Source organism: Ovis canadensis, chromosome 1, assembly GCF_042477335.2.
Source record: "Ovis canadensis isolate MfBH-ARS-UI-01 breed Bighorn chromosome 1, ARS-UI_OviCan_v2, whole genome shotgun sequence".
Taxonomy (NCBI): Eukaryota; Metazoa; Chordata; class Mammalia; order Artiodactyla; family Bovidae; genus Ovis; species Ovis canadensis.
In genome coordinates, this window is record NC_091245.1 from 218,624,724 (window position 1) to 218,647,964 (window position 23,241).

Here is a 23,241-nt window from a genome sequence, read left to right on the forward strand (position 1 = left end):
ATATTTGAAAGTTGCTAAAAAAGTAGATCTTAAAAGTTCTCATCACAAGAAAAACAATTTTTAATATGTACTGTAACTTTGTCATTACATTACATTGCCAACAAAGGTCCGTCTAGTCAAGGCTATGGGTTTTCCAGTGGTCATGTATGGATGTGAGAGTTGGACCATAAAGAGGGCTGAGCACCAAAGAACTGATGCTTTTGAAATGCGGTGTTGGAGAAGACTCCTGAGAGTCCCTTGGACTGCAAGGAGATCAAACCAGTCAATCCTAAAGGAAATCAATCCTGAATATTCATTGGAAGGAGTGATGCTGAAGTTGAAACTCCAATACTTTGGCCACCTGATGCAAAGAGCCAACTCATTAGGAAAGACCCTGATGTTTGGAAAGATTGAAGGCAGAAGGAGAAGGGGACAACAGAGGATGAGATGGTTGGGGCATCACCGACTCAATGGACTTGAGTTTGAGCAAGCTCCGGGAGATGGTGAAGGACAGGGAAGCCTGGCGTGCTACAGTCCATGGGGTTGCAAAGAGTCAAATATAACTGAGCAACTGAACAATAATTATGACTAGACTTATTTTGGTGATCATTTCATAATATACATAAATATCTCATCATTATGTTGTACACTAAAACTAATTCAACAATTTTATGTCAATTTTACCTCAAAAAAAAAAACAAGAAAAGCAAGCTGCAGAGAAGTGTGTAAATTTTTAAAAGTTATGTACTGTTTCCCATTGTAATTAATAATAATAAATAGGATGCATTTTTTAGGCGAAATGAATGTACTGTTTTCCAACTAACTTTCATCCAGATTTGCATCCTTGCCTAATTCAATTTTAACTTCGAGTGGTTGCAAATGAATCTTTTATTATTATTTAAGATAAACTTTGTTGAAGTATATTGAATCATTTTTAAAAAACCCATTTTGTTTCATAGTATGTTTTGAAGGTTGAATGATCTACATAATGGCTTCCTTTAACTTGGCCTATGTCAACCCAAAATAAATAGGCTTACCTCATGCTTGGTCATTGTCTCCATGAATACAGCTGACATTTTCTGTTTTCTTTTAGACCATCTGACACTTCTAGAAAAAAATTTTATAACAAATTAGCCAATGAGACAAGTTAAGTTACACTTTTGATTTTGGCATCTGCATCAGCAGCATTGATTAGTAATACTTATCAGAATAAAATTTTATTAATCTGGTCTCTAGTTTTCTGCACTTGACAGTTGCTTTTTGAATTTTCTGCCAAGGCTGGTTCAGTGATATTAGCTACAAGTAGTATTTTTGTGAGTACGACATTCAAAATCTGACTCCATAAAACAGATTAGGAAATTTCACAATACTGCATTTTTTACTGTCTTGTTTTTGATGTTAAAAAAGCAGAGACATTACTTTGCCAACAAAGGTCTGTCCAGTCAAAGCTATGGTTTTTCCAGTGGTCACATATGGATGTGAGAGTTGGCCTGTGAAGAAAGCTGAGCGCTGAAGAATTGTTGCTTTTGAACTGTGGTGTTGAAGACTCTTGAGAGTCCCTTGGAATGCAGGGAGATCCAACCAGTCCATTCTAAAGGAGATCAGCCCTAGGTGTTCTTCGGAAGGAATGATGATAAAGCTGAAACTCCAATACTTTGGCCACCTCATGTGAAGAGCTGACTCAATGGAAAAGACTCTGCTGCTGGGAGGGATTGGGGGCAGGAGGAGAAGGGGACGACAGAGGATGAGATGGCTGGATGGCATCAGTGACTCAATGGATGTGAGTTTGAGTGAACTCCGGGAGTTGGTGATGGATATCGAACATAGTTCTTTGTGCCATAAGTAGAACCTTGCTGCTAAAAATTAAACTTTTAATTAGAAAGTTTCGTATACTTTTATCTATTTAGAAGCATTAAGAGATCTCATTGAGGAATTAGGTGAGCAACTATTTGGACATTCAGAAAAAACTTCTCACTTTTGAACTTAAGATGATTTTATAGTTACATAAAGCAAATGTTTCATACACTAGGGTGTTGTAGTAGATAAAATGAAGAAATTATTTGAAGGTTTGAATTTTAATCCCAACTTAGCCCATGGTTTGCAGGATCATAAGAAGAGGTAGTTGAATAAAGAAGAAAGATTATAATCTCCTTTGTGCTTACAACTCTATACCATAAGATCAGTAATGCTGGGTACTCACCAAAAATGGCAGCATATAATTAATTCATCATTCAAAAACATACAGTAAGCACATTACATGTGCCAGGCATTGTTCTAGGCACTGAGAATACAGATCACTTACCTTCTAAAATAAGGAAGAAGCAGAAATATATCCTTTTAATATAACAGGCTTTTAACAAATCTTAGCTTATAAGTATGCTATATTCATTCAATTAATTGTACTCTTGTCCCCACCATTCCACTGAAACTACACTCAATGCCAAGAAAACTAATCATCAGTTCAGCTTTCATCAGTTTGATCTATTGATAGCATTTGACCCAGTTAGTTGATCATTCCCTCCCCCTTGAAGCATTTTTCCTTCTTGGTTACCAAGACACCATCCCACTGTTTTGCCATCACAATAGCCACTTCTTTTCAATTTTCTTTGCTGTTTCTATCCATCCCTCCTGATCTTTAAATATTAGAGGTCTCCAAAATTAAGAGGTCTCTAGGCCCTCTTTTATTCTCTAGTTCCATTTACTCCCCAGGTAATTTTTATTTAGTCGTATAGCTTTAACTATACTTTGGCCACCTGATGCAAAGAGCTGACTCATTTGAAAAGACCCTGATGCTGGGAAAGATTGAAGGTGGGAGAAGAAGGGGACGACAGAGGATGAGATGATTGGACGGTATCACCAACTCAATGGACACGAGTTTGAATAAACTCCAGGAGTTGGTGAAGGACAGGGAGGCCTGGCGTGCTGCAGTCGATGGGGTTGCAAAGAGTAGGACATGATTGAGCAACTGAACTGAACTGAACTGATAGCTTTAACTACTCTAACAACTCCCAGATTCAAAGCCTCAGACCCACTTCCCTCAACTGAGAATCACATGCATGCTAAGTCACTTCAGTCATGTCCAGCTCTTTGCAGCCCTATAGACTGTAGCCTCTGTTCATGGGATTCTCTGGGCAAGAATACTGGAGTGAATTGTCATGCCCTCCTCCAGGGGATCTTCCCAGTGCACAGATTAAACCTGCATCTCTTATGTCTCCTTCATTGGCAGGTGGGTTCTTTACCACTAACACAACTCGGAAAGCCCCATTTGACAACTGTACTTGGAATAAAATCTAAATGTCATTATCTCCTTGCTCTCTATGACTCTGAGATTTGTATGAAGAGATTTACTGAGGGGTATATTCAGGACTCACACTTGTGATGGTTGAGAATGAAGGAAGCAACATTGAAAAGTGGAAGATGCCAAATTGTTGATACAGTTACAACAAAGGCCTCAGCTGATCCTACAGGGAGCTCTGGACCTGGGGCCTCAGAACTGTTCCAGTTGAGGCAAGGGAGATCAGTTTCACTGCACGAGGTGATTATCAGATGTAGGCTAACCCCAGAGAGGAGGGTAATCTTGGGCAAGGCAGCGTCCTCCAATCAAGAGCAGATTCCAGACAGGACTCAGCTATGACTCAGTAGCCAGCTTTTGTGGCAGCTGGGGGAATGAGCATCCCTTCCTGAAGGGAGATCTGGGTGGCACAGCACAGCTTCTACTATAACCATCCCATATCTGGTAGTGCCTCATATGCGTCACTTTCCATCCATTATGCAGCCTAAATTTTTATTTTCTCTCAAAGTATACACAGTGTGTTTTATTTTTTTGTTGATTATTACCTACTAGAATATAACATGGGCTTCCCTGGTGGCTCAGATGGTAAACAAACTGCCCACAATGCGGGAGACCCAGGTTCCGTCCCTGGATTGGGAAGATTCCCTGGAGGAGGGAATGGCCACACACTCCAGTGTAGAATATAACACAATAAGAGCAGAAACTTTTCCTCTTCTTTATTTCTATATCCCCAGCATTTAGAAACAGTAGGAACATAGTAGGTACTCAATAAAAATGAGTCAATGAGTAAACAAATGTGTCACATACTTACTTTATACTGGAAACTATGCTATTCTATGTTCCAGGAATACAGAAAGAAGACAGTCTCCATCCTCCTGGAAATGACAGTCTAGTAGAAATGATACACATATAAAGCACACATGGATAAAATATGCATATATAAACAATATTTTAAAAAGTGTAGTTACAGCCAAAGGCTGTTATCTAGTATTTTAGGAATCTATCTAGATTCAGTACATCTGGTGGTCTAGCATACAAAACTCTTTACTCCATGACAATGTCAGAGACTAAAAAACAGCAGAAATTTTAAAGAGTTATTTATTGTTCCTGCTAGTTTTTGGAAAGAAAAGTTAGAACTCTAGGACACATATCTTTTGCCCAGTTTGGGAGGAAAGAACAAAGAACAAAATAAGACAAAGTAACTCAGAGAAAATGAATATGTACTCACTTAACTGGCATTTTTATTGACCAACATCCTGTTTTCTAAACTGCTAGAGAGCAAGGCTATAATTGTACCTAAAGAGACAAGGGGTAAAATGCTTGTAATGAATGGATAATTCATAGTCACATTATATATTAAAGTATAATTTTTCTATTACCATAGTTTCAGTGACAGTTAAAATGTAATAAGGACTAGGAAATAACATTTCAGCTTTTATGTCATTGTGGAATCACAGATTCGTCTTTTAAAAAGCAGCTTATCTTCTGAAAGCTATGTTTTCTGCTTTCTATAGAATATTTATTTCCACTCACAATCAACCAAATGACTTTGCCTTATAGAGCTTCAGCAAGATGAATCTTGTTCCCTCCTCTGCTTATTTTATTCGAAACATGAAAGTCTTTCACTCTGTGTTGTCTGTGTGGTAGTGAACCTGACAACCAATATTTCAATTCTTGGGTTATCATAAGTAAGATACTTCGCATTTCTAGAATAACTTGCATGGGAAATCTCAATTTTCTCTCTATATATGAATTTGCCAGTCTCTTTGCTTCCTTGCACATTATTGCCACAATGCACGAAATGTAATCTGGGGCTGAACAGGTTTATATACCCATCTTCTATGTGCTAATTCATCCTAGAGCAACGTAAGTCTTGAGAAGATTCTAACCTGTAAGAACTTCTACCTTAAGAGTGAAAAAGGGTTTTAATGTTCATGGGATAATAAAACCAATGAGTCCTAATATTATTCACTCAGTTTGTTATGGTCCTCTATTAAAATAAATTTTAGATTTTTTAAATAAAATAGATACACACACAGATGCACACACACACACACACACACACACACACACACACACATATATATATATACACTTTTTTTTTTGGCTGCATAGCTTCTGGGATTTTTTTCCCTAACCAGGGAGAAGCAGTGAAAAGAAGCAGTGAAAGCAAGTCTTAACTACCAGACCACCAGGGAATTCCCACATTTTATATTTCTAATGAATACCTTAGTTATCAATTTTACATGAATTTACTGCAATGTCACCTCTATTCTTGGATATCTTTTAGAAAAGAATAGGTGATTACTAGCCTGGTATCATAGTGTGCAGACACAGTCTAATTATATCATTTCTTTGATGACTAATAGGTGGCAAGGTCCTTACAGTGGTCTTTCAGAGCACAATAAATAGAACTCTACAAATTATCCTTGTTGATAATTAATCCTCCTCTTACAGTTGGAGATGATACTTGAGGCCCTCTAAGCACAAAAGGGCTGCTGCAGACCCTCAGTTTTAGGGCTGACAGTATTTGATAAGATCAGTCATGGTTGGTTAAGTGGTACATAATTTTACAAAAAGAAGTAACAGAAAATGACCTTTTACTCTGGACTCAAACATATATCAGGTTATCACAGAAGCAGCTCGAGCGTGCCTAATGCCTCACATACTACTGCACGCATGTCTGCCTCACTGTACACTGCCTTGCTGTCTCTGTTCATCTCTCACCATCTCATTCTTAATCTGCTTTTTTGAGCTTCCCTACTTTTTTCCTTGTCTTGTGCATTCATCTTCTTTTCCTGGTCCCAGATTGTTCATGTAAATTAAGCAGAAAGTATATTTCAAATGTATATTTTATAGTTTCTAATATTTTTCCTACAGAATATTTATCTTCCTATTGACTGTGTTAAAAACAAGAGAGTAAATTTTAAAACTTTTTCTTAATTTAAAACCTCTTCAATTATATGCAGATCATTTTCTGTTACTTCTTTTTGTAAAATTATGTACCACTTAACCAACCATGACTGATCTTATCAAATACTGTCAGCCCTAAAATTGAGGGTCTGCAGCAGCCCTTTTGTGCTTAGAGGGACTCAAGTATCATCTCCAAATGTAAGAGGAGGTTTAATTAATTATCAACAAGGATAATTTGTAGAGTTCTATTTATTGTGCTCTGAAAGACCACTGTAAGGACCTTGCCACCTATTAGTCATCAAAGAAATGATATAATTAGACTGTATCTACACTTTAATGAGTTGTAGTTTAAGCTGAAAAAAAAGATTACTTACTTCAGTAAGTAGTGTTCTAAGACTAGAGCCTTGCCCATGTACATGTCCAACAAGTGATTTTGGGATAAATGCTCAATATGCCGATACTCAAACTCTTGCTGTTTAGTTGCTAAGCTGTGTTCGACTCTTTTGCATCCTCATGGACTATAGTCCACCATAGGCTCCTCGGTCCATGGGATTTCCCAGGCAAGAATACTGGAGTGGGTTGCCATTTCTCTCTTACTACAGTATTTAATAGGTAGTTCTGGAGTGTGCAGCATCCTCCAATACAGGTAGGTAGGTATTCATTAAAACATAAATTTCCAGAGGTACTGCTTATCTGTTTTTGCTCATCTTAACATCAAAATCTTGACAGTTATTGTTGAAGTTCACCTGGATGAAATTTCTATGTGTAACCATACCTGAAGGGGTTAATTAAAAGTCTTATGAACATTCAAAAGTGTTGATAACTACATGTGCTTTATCTTACATGCTTCTGTTTAATGAACTCCAAAACAATGCTTCTTAAGCTGTAGTGTGCATACGATTCATGCATTTGCAGACTCTGGTTCAGCATGTCTGAGCCAGAGCTTGAGATGCTGCATTTCCAATAAGCTCCCAGGTAATGCTGCTGTGGCTGCATCACACTCTGAGCAGCAAGGGGCTAAAGGTAATGGGGCTTTGTATCAAAATTTTTGCTGTTACCCTTCAGTTCCTTTTCATTTAGAACTGTTGATAAGCCTCAGCTAGCATGGGTCTGGCCTGTATTCTCTCCTGTCATCTGAAATCCAGTAGGAAGATGAAATATTCATCTTTTGGGAACCTCCTTAAGTCCCTACACATCCACAGATTTATTTTTCTTTGGTTTTTCATTGACCCGCTACAATACCTGCCCTCTTCTCTAAAGATTTAACACCAAGTAAAACTTGAAAATCTTGACAGTGTGTCAACTTCAGTTTGAGGAAAGTTATTTCCTGGCTTCAAATTAAAGTGGGAGAACAGAACAGATAAATGGAGAAGTAGGGGCAAAATAAAAATGAGGATAAATGCTAATAAATGGGATGTTCATCTTCCTCTCTGGTTCTCCTCTTCTTCCTTTTTGCACTCTACTGTGGAGAGAAAGCAATTTTGTAGGTACGTAGAGCCTCAACTCCCACCACTTTAGCACTCTTATTAATTTTTGAGATCTTTGTCACACTTTATTAAGAAGCAATTTTTTTCTCTAATAGTTAATGGTCAAGTTATTTGAAGTCTAGATTATCTGATATTGCTCATTTTGCCATTTAGATACTATGCTTTGGGGTGACTGTATGCCCTGGGGATTTTATCTAAAGGCAAATGAATTGGGTATTTGCATTTAATGTCTTCTTTTTACTTTAGGGGAAAAAATCAGGTAATTGCTGTAATTACTGCATTGATGCTTCAGTGGGGGCAAAAATGTAATCCATTACAAACTGGAAAATATATTTAAAAAATTAAGGTTTAACAAATTTCTTTTTAAACTTTCCTTTAGCTCTCAATTTTGTGAGCAGGTAGGATGGGGTATAAACTTATCAGTTACAGAGATTTTTAATACCTCTCAGTTTAACACTGACTACTTGGCTCCTTGGCCAGGCATCTGTATTCAGCGAACAAGCTGCGCAACCACTAAGAGTGGCTCTCAAAGAGAAGTTAGGACCCAAGTACTTGAATGCTTCCTTTTCTTCCCCTTATGTTCTCACCTCTTCCCCAAGGAACTGCTACTTCCCCTTTCAAGTAGGCACAAACTTCCTTTACATCATATCCTGAGTTATTACTCCCATGACTCATTTTAAAACTCAATGGACTGAGTCTACTGTGTCTGGCTATCAAGTCTAGCCTTGCCCTGAACTAAATTACTCCCCAAACTTAGCAACTTAAAACAACAGCTGTTTACAATTTCACATAGTTTCTGAGGGTCAGGAGTCATGAAGTGGCTTAGTTGGGTGGGTTATACTCCAGTTCTTTGGGACTAGAGTCTCTGAAGACTTGAGTGCAACTAAAGGATTTGATTCTAAGCTCAGTCACATGGATGCTGGAAGGAGGCTTCAGTTGTTCACTTGAGGCCCTTTCTATAGAGCTGCTGACCACAGGGCTTCCCCCAGAGTGAATGATCCAAGAGACAGCATGACCAAGATAGGAGCTGCAATCTTTTATAACCTAATCTACAGAATGACTCACTTCCGCTATATTCTATCCATCACGTAGATCCATCTTAGCACAACGTGGGAGGGACAAAACAAGGGTGTGAATACCAGGAGACCGGGATCAATGGGGGCTTGGCTGGAGGCTGGCTACTTTTTTCTGCCAGCGATCCTCAATGGGAACAGCACTGCTTTACATGGCAGGAAAATTCTTGCTTGGGTGGGATGGTCCCAGGCACTGTTTAACATCTAACATCCCTGACCTTCACCCACTAAATGCCAGCAGCACTTCATAATCAGTGACAATCAAATATCCCCCTCAATATTTCCAAGATGGCCAGTATTCATGCCCCATTGATAACCTATCCAGTATGTGAGTCAGGAGGACTATGCTTCGGGAGTTACTTAGAGTAAAAATATATGAGTATATTATTTTCAAAAATATGACAACTGTGGCACTGTCCCTACTCCCTGGAAACCTGGCTCACTCTTGAACTTCGTGCTTCCCCTGCAGCATTTTCAAGCTGTCTTTCCATCAGGAATTTCAGGCAAAGCTCTTCCACTCTCAGCTGTCTCCCTTCTTTGTGCTCAGGGCTGGGGGCACTGCTGGAAAAGCTCATCCACCTCTTGGGAGGGGTGTGCTCCAAATTCACTCCTACAACATCTGGGTCATTAGCACAGCCCCAGAACTCCCGCTTGCCTGGTCAGCTGTGTTCCTTCAGTTTCCACAGCATCTTTATAAGTCTTTTCCTCCATTTACATGAAACTTTCTGCTCCATTTCTTCATACTTCTACCTCACCCCAACTGCAGATGGCCCTGTCCGCTACTTCGAAGCTGCAGACAGGAATGCCCATACTTTGCTGCCAGCCCTCCCTGCCCTCCCCTCCACCACCACCTCACCTGTATTTATACCTGTGCATACCTTCCGTTAAGACTAACCTCTCTACCTGTACTTAGGTTCTCATCACCTTGGGCCTTTTCAAGCACTTTCCTCTAACAATTACCCTCCCTATATATTTCAACATTGATATTTTCATTAAATACTTCCCATTTAAGTATCCTTAAGACACTTAAAAAAAAAATCCTCCCTCCAACTCTCCTTTCCCTCCCTGTCCATTTTTCTCTTATCCTTGTTTTCCTGCTCACAGCCCATGTTCTTGAAATAACTGCACATTTTCTGCAGCTTCCTCACCATCCTTCCCTCTCAACTGACAATAGTCTGCCTTGGCCCACACCTCTCCTCTGACCCTACTCTCAGGTCACAAATGGCCACCTTTTTTGCTAAATCTCATGAACATTCTCATTTCTTATCTGACTTGACGTCTCAGCATTTCACACTGTCCATCTCTCCCTGAAAAAGCTGACTTAAAACTCATTCATAAAACTAAGATCATGGCATCTGGTCCCATCGCTTCATGGCAAATAGATGAGGAAAAAGTGGAAACAGTGACAGATTTTATTTTCTTGGGCTCCACAATCACTGTGGATGACGACTGCAGCCAGGAAATTAAAAGACACTTACTCCTTGGAAGAAAAGCTGTGACAAACCTAGACAGCATATTGAAAATCAGAGACATCATTTTGCCAACAAAGGTCCATATAGTCAAAGCTATGGTTTTTCCAGTGGTCATGTACGGATGTGAGAGTTGGACCACAAGGAAGAATGAGCACTAAAGAATTGATGCTTTTGAATTGTGGTGCTGGAGAAGACTCTTGAGAGTCCTTTGGACAACAAGAAGATCAAACCAGTTAATCCCAAAGGAAATCAACCCTGAATATTCACTGGAAGGACTGATGCTGAAGCTTAAGCTCTAACACTTTCACCACCTGATGAGAGCCCACTCACTGGAAAAGACCCTGATGCTGGGAAAGATTGAAGGCGAGAGAAGAAGGGGACAACAAAGAATGAGATGGTTGGATGGCATCACCGACTCAATGGACATGAGTTTGTACAAACTCCAGGAGATAGTGAAGGACAGGGAAGCCTAGCATGCTGCAGTCCACAAAGTTTCAGAGTCAGACAGAACAGCGACTGAGCAACAACAAGAGTCTCTCCCTTCTCTGCTAGAATGCCCTCTTCCCTTGTCTGCTATTCAACCACATTCTCCTAGTTTCTCTCCTGTACTTGCCGCCCCTTCTCAGTCCCCTTTTGGACGTGGTTTCCACTGCCCTCCTTGTAGATCAGTGTCCTCAAGTCTCTGACCTTGGTTCTCTTCCCTTCTCCCATTACATACGTTGCCTACGTGATTCTATCCATTCTCTTATCTACAATGAATGTTTACATGCTAATGACCTTTGAAAGCATGCCAGTGACTCAGAAGGCACTCTTGAGCCTCAGACCTATATTACACAAAGTCTCCTGGATGTTTACACCTGGATGTCCCACTGGTATCTTCACTCAGTCAGGCCACATTTGAATTCTTCTCTTCATTTCTCCTCTAAAACCTGCTCTTTCTCCTTGACTCTTCCTTTTCTCGGACCCTTAGAGCTAATCAGTAGGCAGATCCTGAACACTGTGCCTCCCCCAAACAATTCTCAGCTCCAAGGGCTCATTTCCAGTTGTACTGTCACTGGTCGAGTCTGAGCACCCTTTACTCTTCGCATTACCACCAAACCTCCCAACAGGTCTCTTGGTTTCTAATCTTCACACTGAACCCACAGCAGTATTTCTGAGTCTGTAATCATGTCCCTTCCCTCAGCCCTGTTTCACATTGTTTACTGACTCCCTTGGTCCACAAGATATAAAGCTTTTTCATGGTCTGGTCTTTCTCTCTCTCACGTGTCTGACTACCACTCCTTGCAGCATACACTTCAACTACACTGAACTAGTTGTAGTTTTATAAGGTTGCTTGCTGTGTCTTGCCTCTGGCCTTTTGCAAATACTTTTCTCTGTTTTTTTCCCTTTTTGTGGGTTAACTCCTAGTGATGACATTTTTAAAGGTGCTTTCTATGGTCTTCTTGTAGCAGTGTTAGGTGTTCTTCCCTTCCTCTGCCATATTAGAGGTTTGCCTAATCATAGCACCAACCATACTTTGTTTATCCACCCTTAAACTTCAGGAAAGAGACCCTTTCTTCTTTGCGGTTTTAACCCTGGAGTCTAGACAAGGTCTGATGAGTATTAATAATAAATAGCTATTAAATAAAGGAGTAAATCACTCTATTAATATGTATCACATGAACGGCATATGATAAAAACATAAATATTGATTGAATCTGAATTTTGAGTGAGGGGAATATTAGAAAGTTAAGAGATGAATTTAAAAAGGATAAAGAGCCAAAGAGATATTCCTCCTTGTATCATGTGTTGGGGCCAGAAAGTCAGATGTTTCTTTATCCTCACCCTTTATCTCCTTTGGCAAGGGGAAAGCATCTGCCACTTAGAGAAGCCACTGTTGACCTTGGTGTTGCCATTTCAAAGACAAGATTAAAAACAAAGGCTGAGCCAGGATAGGAAAAATAAGTTCTTTGGTTTCTTTTCACAGTTCAGGTGCAAAAGAGGTAAAGACTCAAACAGAGGAGAAAACATTTTAAAAATGCAGCAATTTCCTGGGCTGAAGTCTAAGAAATATTTACTGTTTAGAATTTTTAGTGTTTATTTAGGTGGATATCTTGAAACAAACAGGCTTACTACCTTATCCTGCAAGTTCAAAAAAAGGCAAATCAATATATTTTCTGATGGTAATGTCCCACCTGCCTTATTTATTGAAGAAAAGAGTGTACATTTACTAGCAACACCCACACATAAGTAAATGAAACACTGTTATGCAAGAATCTGAGGAACGCCAACTAAGAGAGCAGCCTGGTATTAAAAGATAAATAGAAACCGACTCCCTCTTTTAGTTGTACTTTCCCTTATACCTCAGATCTCCAACAGATTTAATTTCTCTCTTTTGTCTTTAGAACTGGGGAGGAGAAATCCTGGATTTGGCAGGCGTTGAACTTGGAACCCACACTGACTCAAGCCGCGCTGTTGGTTCAGATGATCCTTGAGGCCAGAAACACTTCCAGCCCCAGGGAAACCTCTATTCCAAATTTTTCCCTCACTCCACAAGGGAATTCTTTTTGCAAAAGGCTTTGGCTGTTCTTAAAGCTTTCTCTCATTTTGTCTTTTAAAAAGTTTTGTGGGGTTGGAACATTGCAGGTTTTTCCCCTCCCTCTTCACCCAGATGTTTCTGGTTCTCGGGATGTACACCTGTGAAGCTGGGTCACTTGGGACAAATGTTTGAGTTTTATTTACAGCAGAGAAGAACGTGGTCTTCACATGCAAATGTTCAAAATGGTCATTTTGTTCTCAGGGACCAACGGTAAGACCTATTAAGATAGCATGTGTAGGGACAGGAAAAAAATCACATTAAGGTCAAATTATCTGGTAAACATTTTTTGAGTGTCTACTTTGGTTACCCAGCACTATTCTATCTAGGTGCTGAGAATACAGCAGTGAGGAAAAAAAAGAAGTAAAAGAAAGAGACAAATCTCTACCCTAACTGGGGAAGGAGATAAGTGAAGATGGATATATTAAAAAACTAACAAGAAAATATAGAATTTGTTAGATGAAATTATCCTGAACTTTGAAAGATAAATTTATATATTGACATGCCAGCTTTTTGCCATGAAGGTGGTCTCCTTGTTTCAATGAAGGATGATATATTTGAGGTGTCTCATATAATATGACGTGTAGTAGGTGCTCAATAATATGTTTCTATTCTTTTCACAGCTCAAACTACCAATTCATTTAAACTGTCTTTGCACAATGTGTTGTAAGACTCACTTTTAGCAAAATGCATCACTTAACTTCAAACTAGAGAGACTACGTGCAGCCATGATAGAATAATTCATATCATCAAAAGTTACTGTTAGTCACCTAATTCATTCTAAATCACTTTCATAATAAATATTATCGAGAAGCTACTATTTATCAAGCCCAGTGACAGGCAATAGGAATACAGAAATTATGGAACCATCATCCCTGCTCTCAGGAGATTAGATAGGGTAGCAATAACTCTAAAGTAAGGTTGTTGTTGTTCAGTCACTAAGTCATGTCAGATTCTTTGAGACCCTGTGCACTGCAGCATGTCAGATTTCCCTGTCCTTCACTATCTCCTGGAGTTTGCTCAAACACCTGTTCATTGAGTTGGTGATACCATCTGACCATCTCATCCTCTGCTGCCCCTTTCTCCTCCTGTCCTCAATCTTTCCCAGAATTAGAGTCTTCCAATGGATATTCAGGGTTGATTTTCTTTAGGATTGTCTGGTTTGATCTCCTTGCTGTCCAAGGGATTCTCAAGAGTCTTCTCCAGCACCACAATTCAAAAGCATCAGTTCTTTAGTGCTCAGCCTTCTTTATGGTCCAACTCTCACATCTGTACATAACTACTGAAAAACCATAGCTTTGACTATATGGACCTTTGTTGGCAAAGTGATGTCTCTGATTTTTAATACGCTGTCTAGGTTTATCATAGCTTTTCTTCCAAAGAGCAAGTGTCTTTTAATTTTGTGGCTGTAGTCACTGCAGTGACTTTGGAGCCCCCAAAATAAAATCTGCCACTGTTTCCACCTAAAGTAAGGTAGCGTAAAAACTCCATGGACAAATGCAGTCTTCTGGGAGCCCAAGGAAGGAAAAGATATGTTTTGTATATGGGGGCAGAAAGGAGGAAGAGCATGAAGAGGGGCTTCAATAGGTAGATATCCTCTGGGATGAGCCACCCAGAACTGAACAGAGTTTGCTTGGCAGGGTAGGAAGCCAAGAAAGCCCAGGAGTTGTCCTGTTTGCATAAAGCACAGAATATGCAACGTGTGAGATGGACCTGGAAGGGAGCTTGGGATCACAGCATGAGTGTCTTCAATGGCAGGGGAACATCTAATATTTCACAAGGATGGTACTGTGGCACATTTTGAGATTTTTTTAAAATTTATTTTTTATTGAAGGACAATTGCTTTACAGAATTTTGTTGATTTCTGTCACACCTCAACATGAATCAGCCATAGGTACACATGTATCCCCTCCCTTTGAACCCCCCATCCATCTCCCTCCCCATCCCACCCCTCTATGTTGATATAGAGCCCCTGTTTGAGTTTCCTGAACCATACATCAAATTTCCATTGGCTATCTATTTTATATATGGTAATATAAGTTTCCATGTTACTCTTTCCATACATCTCACCCTCTCCACTCCCTGAAGAGTTTATTTACAGGGCAGCAATGGAGAAACAGACATGGAGAATAGACTTATGGACATTTGGGGATTTTTGAGCTGAGAAATAACACGATCAGCTATGCATCAGGCAGCAAGCAGGCAATGAGAAGACCAGTAGGAGGTGATGGAGGATCTTAGGAAGAAATGAGGATTTTTAAGTAGGGCATAACTGTGGGAATTTATAAAATTTTCTATCAAAATGATCCTGTTTTACTGTCTTTGTGGTGCTTGCCACTACTTGGAATTACCTCGTTCATATGTTCACTCCCTCACTACATTACAAACTCCATGAGAGCAGGGACCTCATCTCTCCCTCTTTTTGCTGCCTTCCTGGTGCCTACAGTGGTTCCTGGTCCACAAGAGGGACTCTATAAGGCATGCTGAATGAACGAATGACTCACGTGGAAATAAAATTGATATGACTTGAAAAACAACTGATGCAGAACAGGGTGGGAGGCAGAAGCATGGTTTCCACCTTGGTGTCAGGAAGAATGTTTAACGTACAGCCAGACTTATTTCCCACATATCAACTTATTTTCCTTTGCATTTGTATATCTTTAAGAGATGATGCTTTCTTTATAACGACTCCTTGTTGTTATTGTCATCACCCATTTGTTTTGTTTTATGGTTTTTGGTTAAAGTCTTGGCAATGAAGTTTGTTTTTCATTTTGCATCATGAATGGTTTCAGAGGAGGAGACCCTTTCCCTCTACCATTAATAAATTATCAGGGCCCCTGGAGAAGTATACCATGAGTTGGAAATGTTTGTCTACAATCAGTAAGAAAAGAATCTTGGGCTTGGCTGGCTGCAAATTCCTACATGAAAAGAAGCTCTCAAGTTTTGATAAACACTGCTTCCAAGACTTGAAATTTTTTTTTAATGAAGTGATATATTTTCTGAGTTACTGTTATACTAAAAGCAGAGACAAAGCAAGGATTTCAAATATGATATAGAAGGAAAGGGTAGGTCAAAGAAGAAACTTGGTCAGAGAACTGGAAAAGATTAAAGAACATGTGACTTGAGGTTGATTGTTGCTAAGTGAATTTGTAGCCCCTAGGAAAGTGAAAAATACAAGGAATTCTAGGGCCAAGAATAATGGAGCCAGGAACTAGATACAAATGATTGGCATCCATCTGCTATGTGAAGCGGCCTTGTTCTACCTGGGGTTGAGCTAAAAGATAGTACCTGCACTGTGAGGATCCAGGGAAAGGATATAGTGGAGAAACATTCTCTTAGAGGCATTTCATGATAAAGGGGAATGGTGGTGGCAGCAAGTTCTAGAAGAACCTTGCTCACCCAAGACCAAGCAGTGTTAGGTATGTAGAGAGACTGACGGTGCTAACTGGTACAGTGGGGTGGGTTATGATTACCTCTATATATCATATTGCACAACTCTAGGGGGCACTACTCACTTGGTAGCATATGTAAGTGGGATTGTGTTCCAAGGAGCAACAGTCACATAGAAACTACTCCAATCACCTAGACAATATTCTCCATTGAGCTATTTCAGAATGCCCCTCCAACCTCCTGAAATAGTACAACGAGGTGTACTGTCTGCTAGGGAGATGGACATCTTGGGTTTTGGTGTTAGGATTCTTTGAGTTTCAAATAAAAACTCAACCCAAATAGCTTCAACAATAGAGATGACGTATGGGTTCTCTGCTGTGCATTCTGGGAACAGAGCTGGCCTCTGTTTCCCTCTCTTGGCATTGCCTTCCTCTGGGTGTTAGTATCATTATCTCCTGTTTCTTGGTTTCCTTGTGCTTTATGTGTGTGATGAGGGTAGGAAGGGGTGTGTTTGTGTGTTGAGAGTGTCTTCGTGTGAGTAACTTTCTTTGGCAACCTCCCCTCCCCCCAAGACCACATGAAAAAGTAAAGAAAAGCCGTTTATTCTAGGGAAGGGATATTGTTATCTTCTGGATTATGGAGGATGTGAAGATGACATATAAAATGTGCATGAATGAACTTGAACAGGATTGCAGGTGGGCCATTAACTATCACATCTGTTACGCTGTATGTTAAAAATTACTTCCTTAAAACAGTTTTTTCTTCCTTGTTGTGAAGTAATTCTATTATATTCTTAAAGAAACCTGACATGAAAAGTTCCGTCTAAAAGTCTTCTTTCAAGGTCAGTTTGCAGACTTAATTAATATGGGTTGCTGAGTGATTATGCAATTCTCCTAGAAACAAATATTACTGAATTAGGTTATAATGAGTATTTTATAGAGAAAGTCAATACACAGAGTGTGTTTTCAGTCTTTGTCATCTGGTTCTAGTCTCTGTTTGGCAACAGGATTTTATACGTGGCTCTGTTAGTGCAGCCAAAAACCTTGCATACTTCACAACTTGCCACTCTTTTCAAAGATTTAGTTAGAGACTGAAGCTTATAGCACATGCTGCTGGATTAAGCATCTAAAGTGAGAGTCTCATGGGCCTAAAATATCTCTTGTACCCACACATTTCCTGGTAGGCCGAACTTCACAAAATAAACATAGATGACCTCTCATCCATCCAGTCTTCCGGAAAGTTTAGAAATGATGCAACCTTTTGGCAATATGACATGACACATTGCTTTACTTGCGCAGAGCATGAACTTCCTTCATTCTGCACAACCCCAGACAAACAAGCATTTACATTAGCACTGCCCGGATTCTGAAACAAAATTTTATCGACTTTAATGAAACTAGACATTAAATAAATGGACTCACTTTGGGAAGAATGAGTCGACATGTGACAACAGGGGAAGTCTTGTGGTTGCTTCATAGTGACATCCAAGACTTTTGAGAAAGTAGAAGCTTGTTTTTCTGTCAATACCTTGGTTTCCTTTCCTTTCTTCATCCCGCCCACAACCCTCCTCCACCACCTCGTGTGCAGGAATAACAATGTCTGGAATCAATATAGTGCTCTGCTTCTGAAAGGTTGAGCAGGCTGGCTTGGCTCTTTCCCTCGGAGGGAGAGTGTGAGCAATGAGATCTCCTACTTCTCCTCTTCCTGACTTTGTCTCTCTACCATTAACCTAGCTCTCAACTCAGTTTCTCTTTCTGGAATGGCTTGTTCTGGTTTCTCTTATTCAATAAATAGAAATAAATCGTTGACTTTTGAATTAGTGTGCCATGTGTATCTTTTAACCCTTTTTAATGATTCCAAGTATTTTTTGTTGCCTCCAAGAAGGGATAGTGGTGCCCTCACTGTTTCCAAGGGGTTTTTGTTTTGTTTTTGAAGATTTTCTTTCCTCTGAAATTGCCTGATTCCTCATTTTCTCAACTCCTAAGAGATAATCTATGCTTAGAAGTGTCACAGTGTCGTTCATGGTATATAACTAGGTAGAAATTGGTCAAAGAACTCTGGATGAAGATGACTTCAAACTATTTTACTTATAAAGCTGTTTGCACTCAGTTCCCAACCCATGTCTCCAGGCTGTTACTCCTTGTAATGCATCCCATATGACAATACTTCTCAAATTTTACAAAGTGAAGAACCCGCTGTTTTCATTTCCCATCTGTCAAGGCCAGCTATGTGGTCCTACTGTGAAGGACTAGTGTGCAGTTTGGGCGACCTATCTACACACAAACATGATCACCTTTGCTCTATATCCCATCCAAGGACTGGAGGCCAACAACCGCACAATGTTAGGTTGCTAGCATTTCTACAGCACACTCTCTCCTCCTTTCCTTGTACCATCATAGATAACAACCCACAGGCCACTGACTACCTTTGAGCAGCACAGCCATTCTACCAGGTTCTTACCGTAACAAAGCTTGATTTTTATTGCTTTTGAAATTTGACCTCGGTGTTCTCAGTCCGGGTACCCTCATTCTCCTTGATTTGCCTGGCCTGTCCCTACTTGTCTTTGAAGGTCCACCGAAAAAATTTTTTATGAAGAAATAATTCATATAACATTCACCATTTTAATGTGTAAAATTCAGTGGTTTTTAGCACATCCTTAATGCTGTGCAACCATCACCACTACCTAATTCCAGAACATTCCCGTCACCCAAAAAAGAAACTCTGTACCTGTTAGTGGTTACTGTCTACTCCCCTCCTGCTTTCTCCCAGATCCTGACAACCACTACTTTCTGTGTGTATGGATTTTTCTATTCTGGGAATTTTGTATTAATGGAATCATACAACACGCAGCCTTTCATGACTGACTTTTTTCACTTAGTGTAATTTTTTCAAGGTTCATCCAGATTGTAGTGTGTATCAGTTCTTCACTCCTTTTTGTGACTGGTTGGGCTTCCCAGGTGCCTCAGTGATAAAGAATTCACCTGCCAATGCAGGAGACTGGGGTTCTATCCCTGGGTTGGGAAGATCCTGTGGAGAAGGGAATGGCAACCCACTCCAGTATTCTTGCCTGGAAAGCTCCATGTATAGAGGAGCCTGGTGGGCTACAGTCCATGGGGTTGCTAAGAGTTGGACATGACTGAGCATGCATGCAATATTTTATTGTATGGCTATATCACATTTTGCTTTTACTTAACAGCAATTAATGGATATTTGGGTTGTTTCCACTTTTTGACTATTACAAATAACTCTGGTAACTCCAGATACTGTCTTTATTATGGACATATGTTTTCATTTCTCTTGACTATACATTCATTTCTCTTGACTTGAAGTCCAATTGCTGGATCATATGGTACCTCTATGTTTAACATTGTAAGAAACTGCTAAACTCTTTCCAAAGTGTCTACCCCATTTTACATTCCTACCAGAAACATGAATTCCAATTTCTCTACATTCTTGCCAACACCTATTATTTTCTTTATTTTTGAAAAAACTATAGCTCTTCTAGTGGGCACCATAAATATTTTTCTTCTGGGATTGCATCTCTGATTCTTTCTCCTCCCAGGAAGAATCAACCCCCTTTTCCACTTGGCTCTCACAAGAATATATAATACAGTAATTACAAGAATAACCAGTTTTGGAGACTGTGGGTGCTAGGTACTATGCTAAGTACTTTACATGTGTGAGCTCATTAAATCTTCACACAATCTTTTATGAAGTCAGTTTTATTATCTGCATTTTACAGATGAGGGATCAAGCAGAGAGAGTAAATTATCTAAAATCACATGCCTACAAGAGTGAAAGCTGGGATTTGAACTCCTGGGCATGTGCAACCCCAGAGCCAATTCTCTTAACTCTTAGGCTTTCTATAAATGGAAGTTACTAATATTACATTCTCTATTTTAGAGCAGGCCCATGCTGTCCTATTAGAACTAGCAACATTCCATTTCTAAAGATTTGGTGGAACTTTAGTTTACTCAAAAGAATTGCAGCAAAGTACTGTCAACAGTTCTCACTTTTCCATTCAGAATCTTACAAGATAAAAAAATAAATTATCCCAGTCCTAAAGTTTACATCATACCCAGTATCTAAAACCCTGCAAAATGTCATTTGTTTATCCCCAGTTATCTACCAATCCTATCATACAAATGAAGACATTTGTTGCCATTTGAAGCAACATGGAGAGACCTAGAGATTATCATATCACATATATGTGGAATCCAAAATATGATGCAAACATACTTATTTACAAAATAAAAACAGACTCACAGACATAAAAAACAAATTTATGTTTACCAAAGAAAAGAGGGTGAAAGAGGGATAAATTATGAGCAAATAAAAACTACTATATAAGGTCCTGCTGTATAGTACAGGGAACTATATTCAATACCCTATAATAAACCATAATGGAAAAGAACATATATATATTTAAAACTCAATCACTTTGCTGTACTACCAAAACTAACACAACATTGTGAATCGACTATAGTTCAATAAAAATATAAACAAATGAAGACATGTATTGATTTCTTCTTTGAGTTTGATCTTGAAGAAGACTAGTAATATGTCTTCACCAGTTGATCTATGCCACTAAGATATTCTTTTCTCTCTAGTGATCTCCTCCTTCCCTTTGGAAAATAAGAGGATTCAAGACACCACTTCACTACTAGGAAAACTTTAGTCATCTTTTACTCTTATACTTTTTCATCATACACAAGCCCTAATTATTATGTTACTGAATGTTTCCTGATGCATGGGCATAGGCTCTACCTCTTATTAGAGGGATGTAAATGTATGTGTGTGTGTATCTAATGTCTATAGGTCCAGCTGTATTCTGCAGTTATCACAATAATAATTTAAGTTGTGTTTTACTATCACTAATTTATAGGAAAGGAAATGGAGGTATGGAGAAATTCAGAAATTTGCCTAAAATCACAGCTATAATAGTAAACTAAATCTTATAAGAAAGGGCTTATTTAACTTATTTGATCATCAAAACCTTCCTTCCCCACATTAAAAAAAAAAAATTCTATAAATAATTCAGGAGCCTGTGTAACACAATCTCCCTTCCCCCAACTTTTGTTACCCCCTGTGAAGCCTTCCCAGAAGGAGTTAATCACTTCCTCCTCCTTCCTGCTTTGGTCATAGTGTGTCATAGCATTAAGGATGCTGTGTTGTAATTTATTTGTTTACATGTCTAACTTTTTCCGAGGGCAAGGGCCGTGTCTTATTTTTCTTCGTATCTCCAAAACTAAAAAGTGCCCAATCAATGTTTATTGATTCGAATACATTTTATTGCTATCTGTCACAGTCATATTTGATATGCAAAAATTACTCAGGACCCCTGGCGAGGACAGCAACGCACACTGCTCTGAAACAGGGAAGAAGGAAAATAAGCTCAGCACATTTCTGTGCTTCTTGAGATGAAAATCCAACATCCATAAATATCTTTAGTTAAGGAGGCCCTATGGTTAGTGTGGGCTCTAGATTGGCATGCATTCTCACCAGACGAATCTGCCAAGATGAAGATTCAACTTATTTGAGTGAGCATATGCCAGTATGACTTCAAAGAAAAGGCTATTATGCCATTCTGGTCTGTCCATTTTTTAAAAAATTCTTTTCTTTCCCAAAATGCTTTGTTTTTTTTCTCATGTTTTGATCCAGCAGCAGAATTGCTGCTGAGCCCTTTCAGTCGTGTCTGACTCAGTGTGACCTTATGGACGGCAGCCTGCCAGGCTGTCCATGGGATTCTCTAGGCAAGGGTACTGGAGTGTGTTGCCATGCCGTCCTCCAGGGGATCTTCCCAACCCAGGGATTGAACCCAGGTCTCCCGCATTGCGGGCAGATTCTTTACCAGCTGAGCCACAAGGGAAGCCCAAGAATACTTGAGTGGGTAGTCTATCCCTTCTCCAGCGTATCTTCCCGACCCAAGAATTGAACCGGGGTCTCCTCATTGCAGGCAGATTCTTTACCAACTGAGTTATGAGGGAAGCCCTCACTGTCCACACTCTTCTTCTGTACATGGGTCCGTGACCTGACTCCCTTCCTCCCCCAACCTCTGACTTTTCCTAAGTCCATTTCTATGTTTGCTCTCCAAATACATTCTAGGTCACCCTTCTGTTTCCATCATGCATATCAGCTATGCATGTTGCTATGGATTAATGCAATATCCTCATGAAGAAGGACATTTCACACAAGTCAACTGATATACCTCAGGTCCCATAGGAAGGTGAAAACTAAACCCAGAATCCAGATTTCCTGACCTATATTTCCCACTAGTTTTCACTCTCACTGTATTTTTTATTGTTGTTATTGTTAAAACTTCATGTGTTAACACCCCACCCACCTCAACAAAACTTTATATACAAAGAGAAAGACATGAAAAGTTCTCTTTCCACAGACATTCATGGAATGGAAATTGTGAAGAAAACTGTGAAAAGTCTCCAAGTTATATTCATTATTTGTCCAAAGGGCTAGGCTAGGTTAAGTACACAGGAAAGGGTAGGCTTCTTACCTCCTGAGGGTGGACCCAAGTCATCTGAAGAGGCCATTCTCTGGCCATCCCTGAAACTCACGCAGGTGGTGATCTCATCTTTCTCTAAGCAAATGTGGCCTTTACTAAAAGGGCAGACAGCCCCCCCAGGGAGCAGGCAGGCGGGCCAGGATGTGGGGAGGGTGATTCAGCAGGTAACAGCAGTTCCTCTCAAGCCTCCCTGCAGAAACACCCAAGAGGCTGACCCTCTCAGACAAGTTTCAGGGAGAGAGCCCAAACTCCTAGCTGCACGTACTATTTCCCTCAAGGTGAATTCTCTGTTTGCCCCTTTCAGAAAAAAGTTTCCTATCTTGAGTCAGACAAATCTGAAAATTCCTTATGAATTTGATCACTGTAATATGGTTCCTTTTCTTTTATTATGAAAAGGATTGGTAGTAAGCCCCTTCCAACTTTTTTCTGGAGTGCTTCCCCAGTTGCTCAGTGGTAAAGAATCTGCCTGCAATGAAGGAGCCGCAGGAGACTCGGGGTCAATCTCTGGGTCAGGAAGATCCCCTGGAGGAGGGCATGGCA

The 23,241-nt window shown here is 39.7% G+C and overlaps 1 protein-coding gene across 1 annotated transcript in view; it reads right to left on the reverse strand.

The window, feature by feature from the left end:
- FNDC3B (fibronectin type III domain containing 3B) overlaps positions 1-22,819 on the reverse strand; it is a 414,553-nt gene extending 391,734 nt beyond the window's left edge. Inside the window, exons 1-4 of the mRNA XM_069560055.1 lie at positions 22,693-22,819; positions 4,500-4,567; positions 4,083-4,160; positions 1,017-1,086 (exon numbers count right to left, since the gene is read on the reverse strand). The gene's annotated coding sequence lies outside the window, so the exon portion shown is untranslated. The remainder of the gene's footprint in view (positions 1-1,016; positions 1,087-4,082; positions 4,161-4,499; positions 4,568-22,692) is intronic.
- Positions 22,820-23,241: the final 422 nt, after the last annotated feature.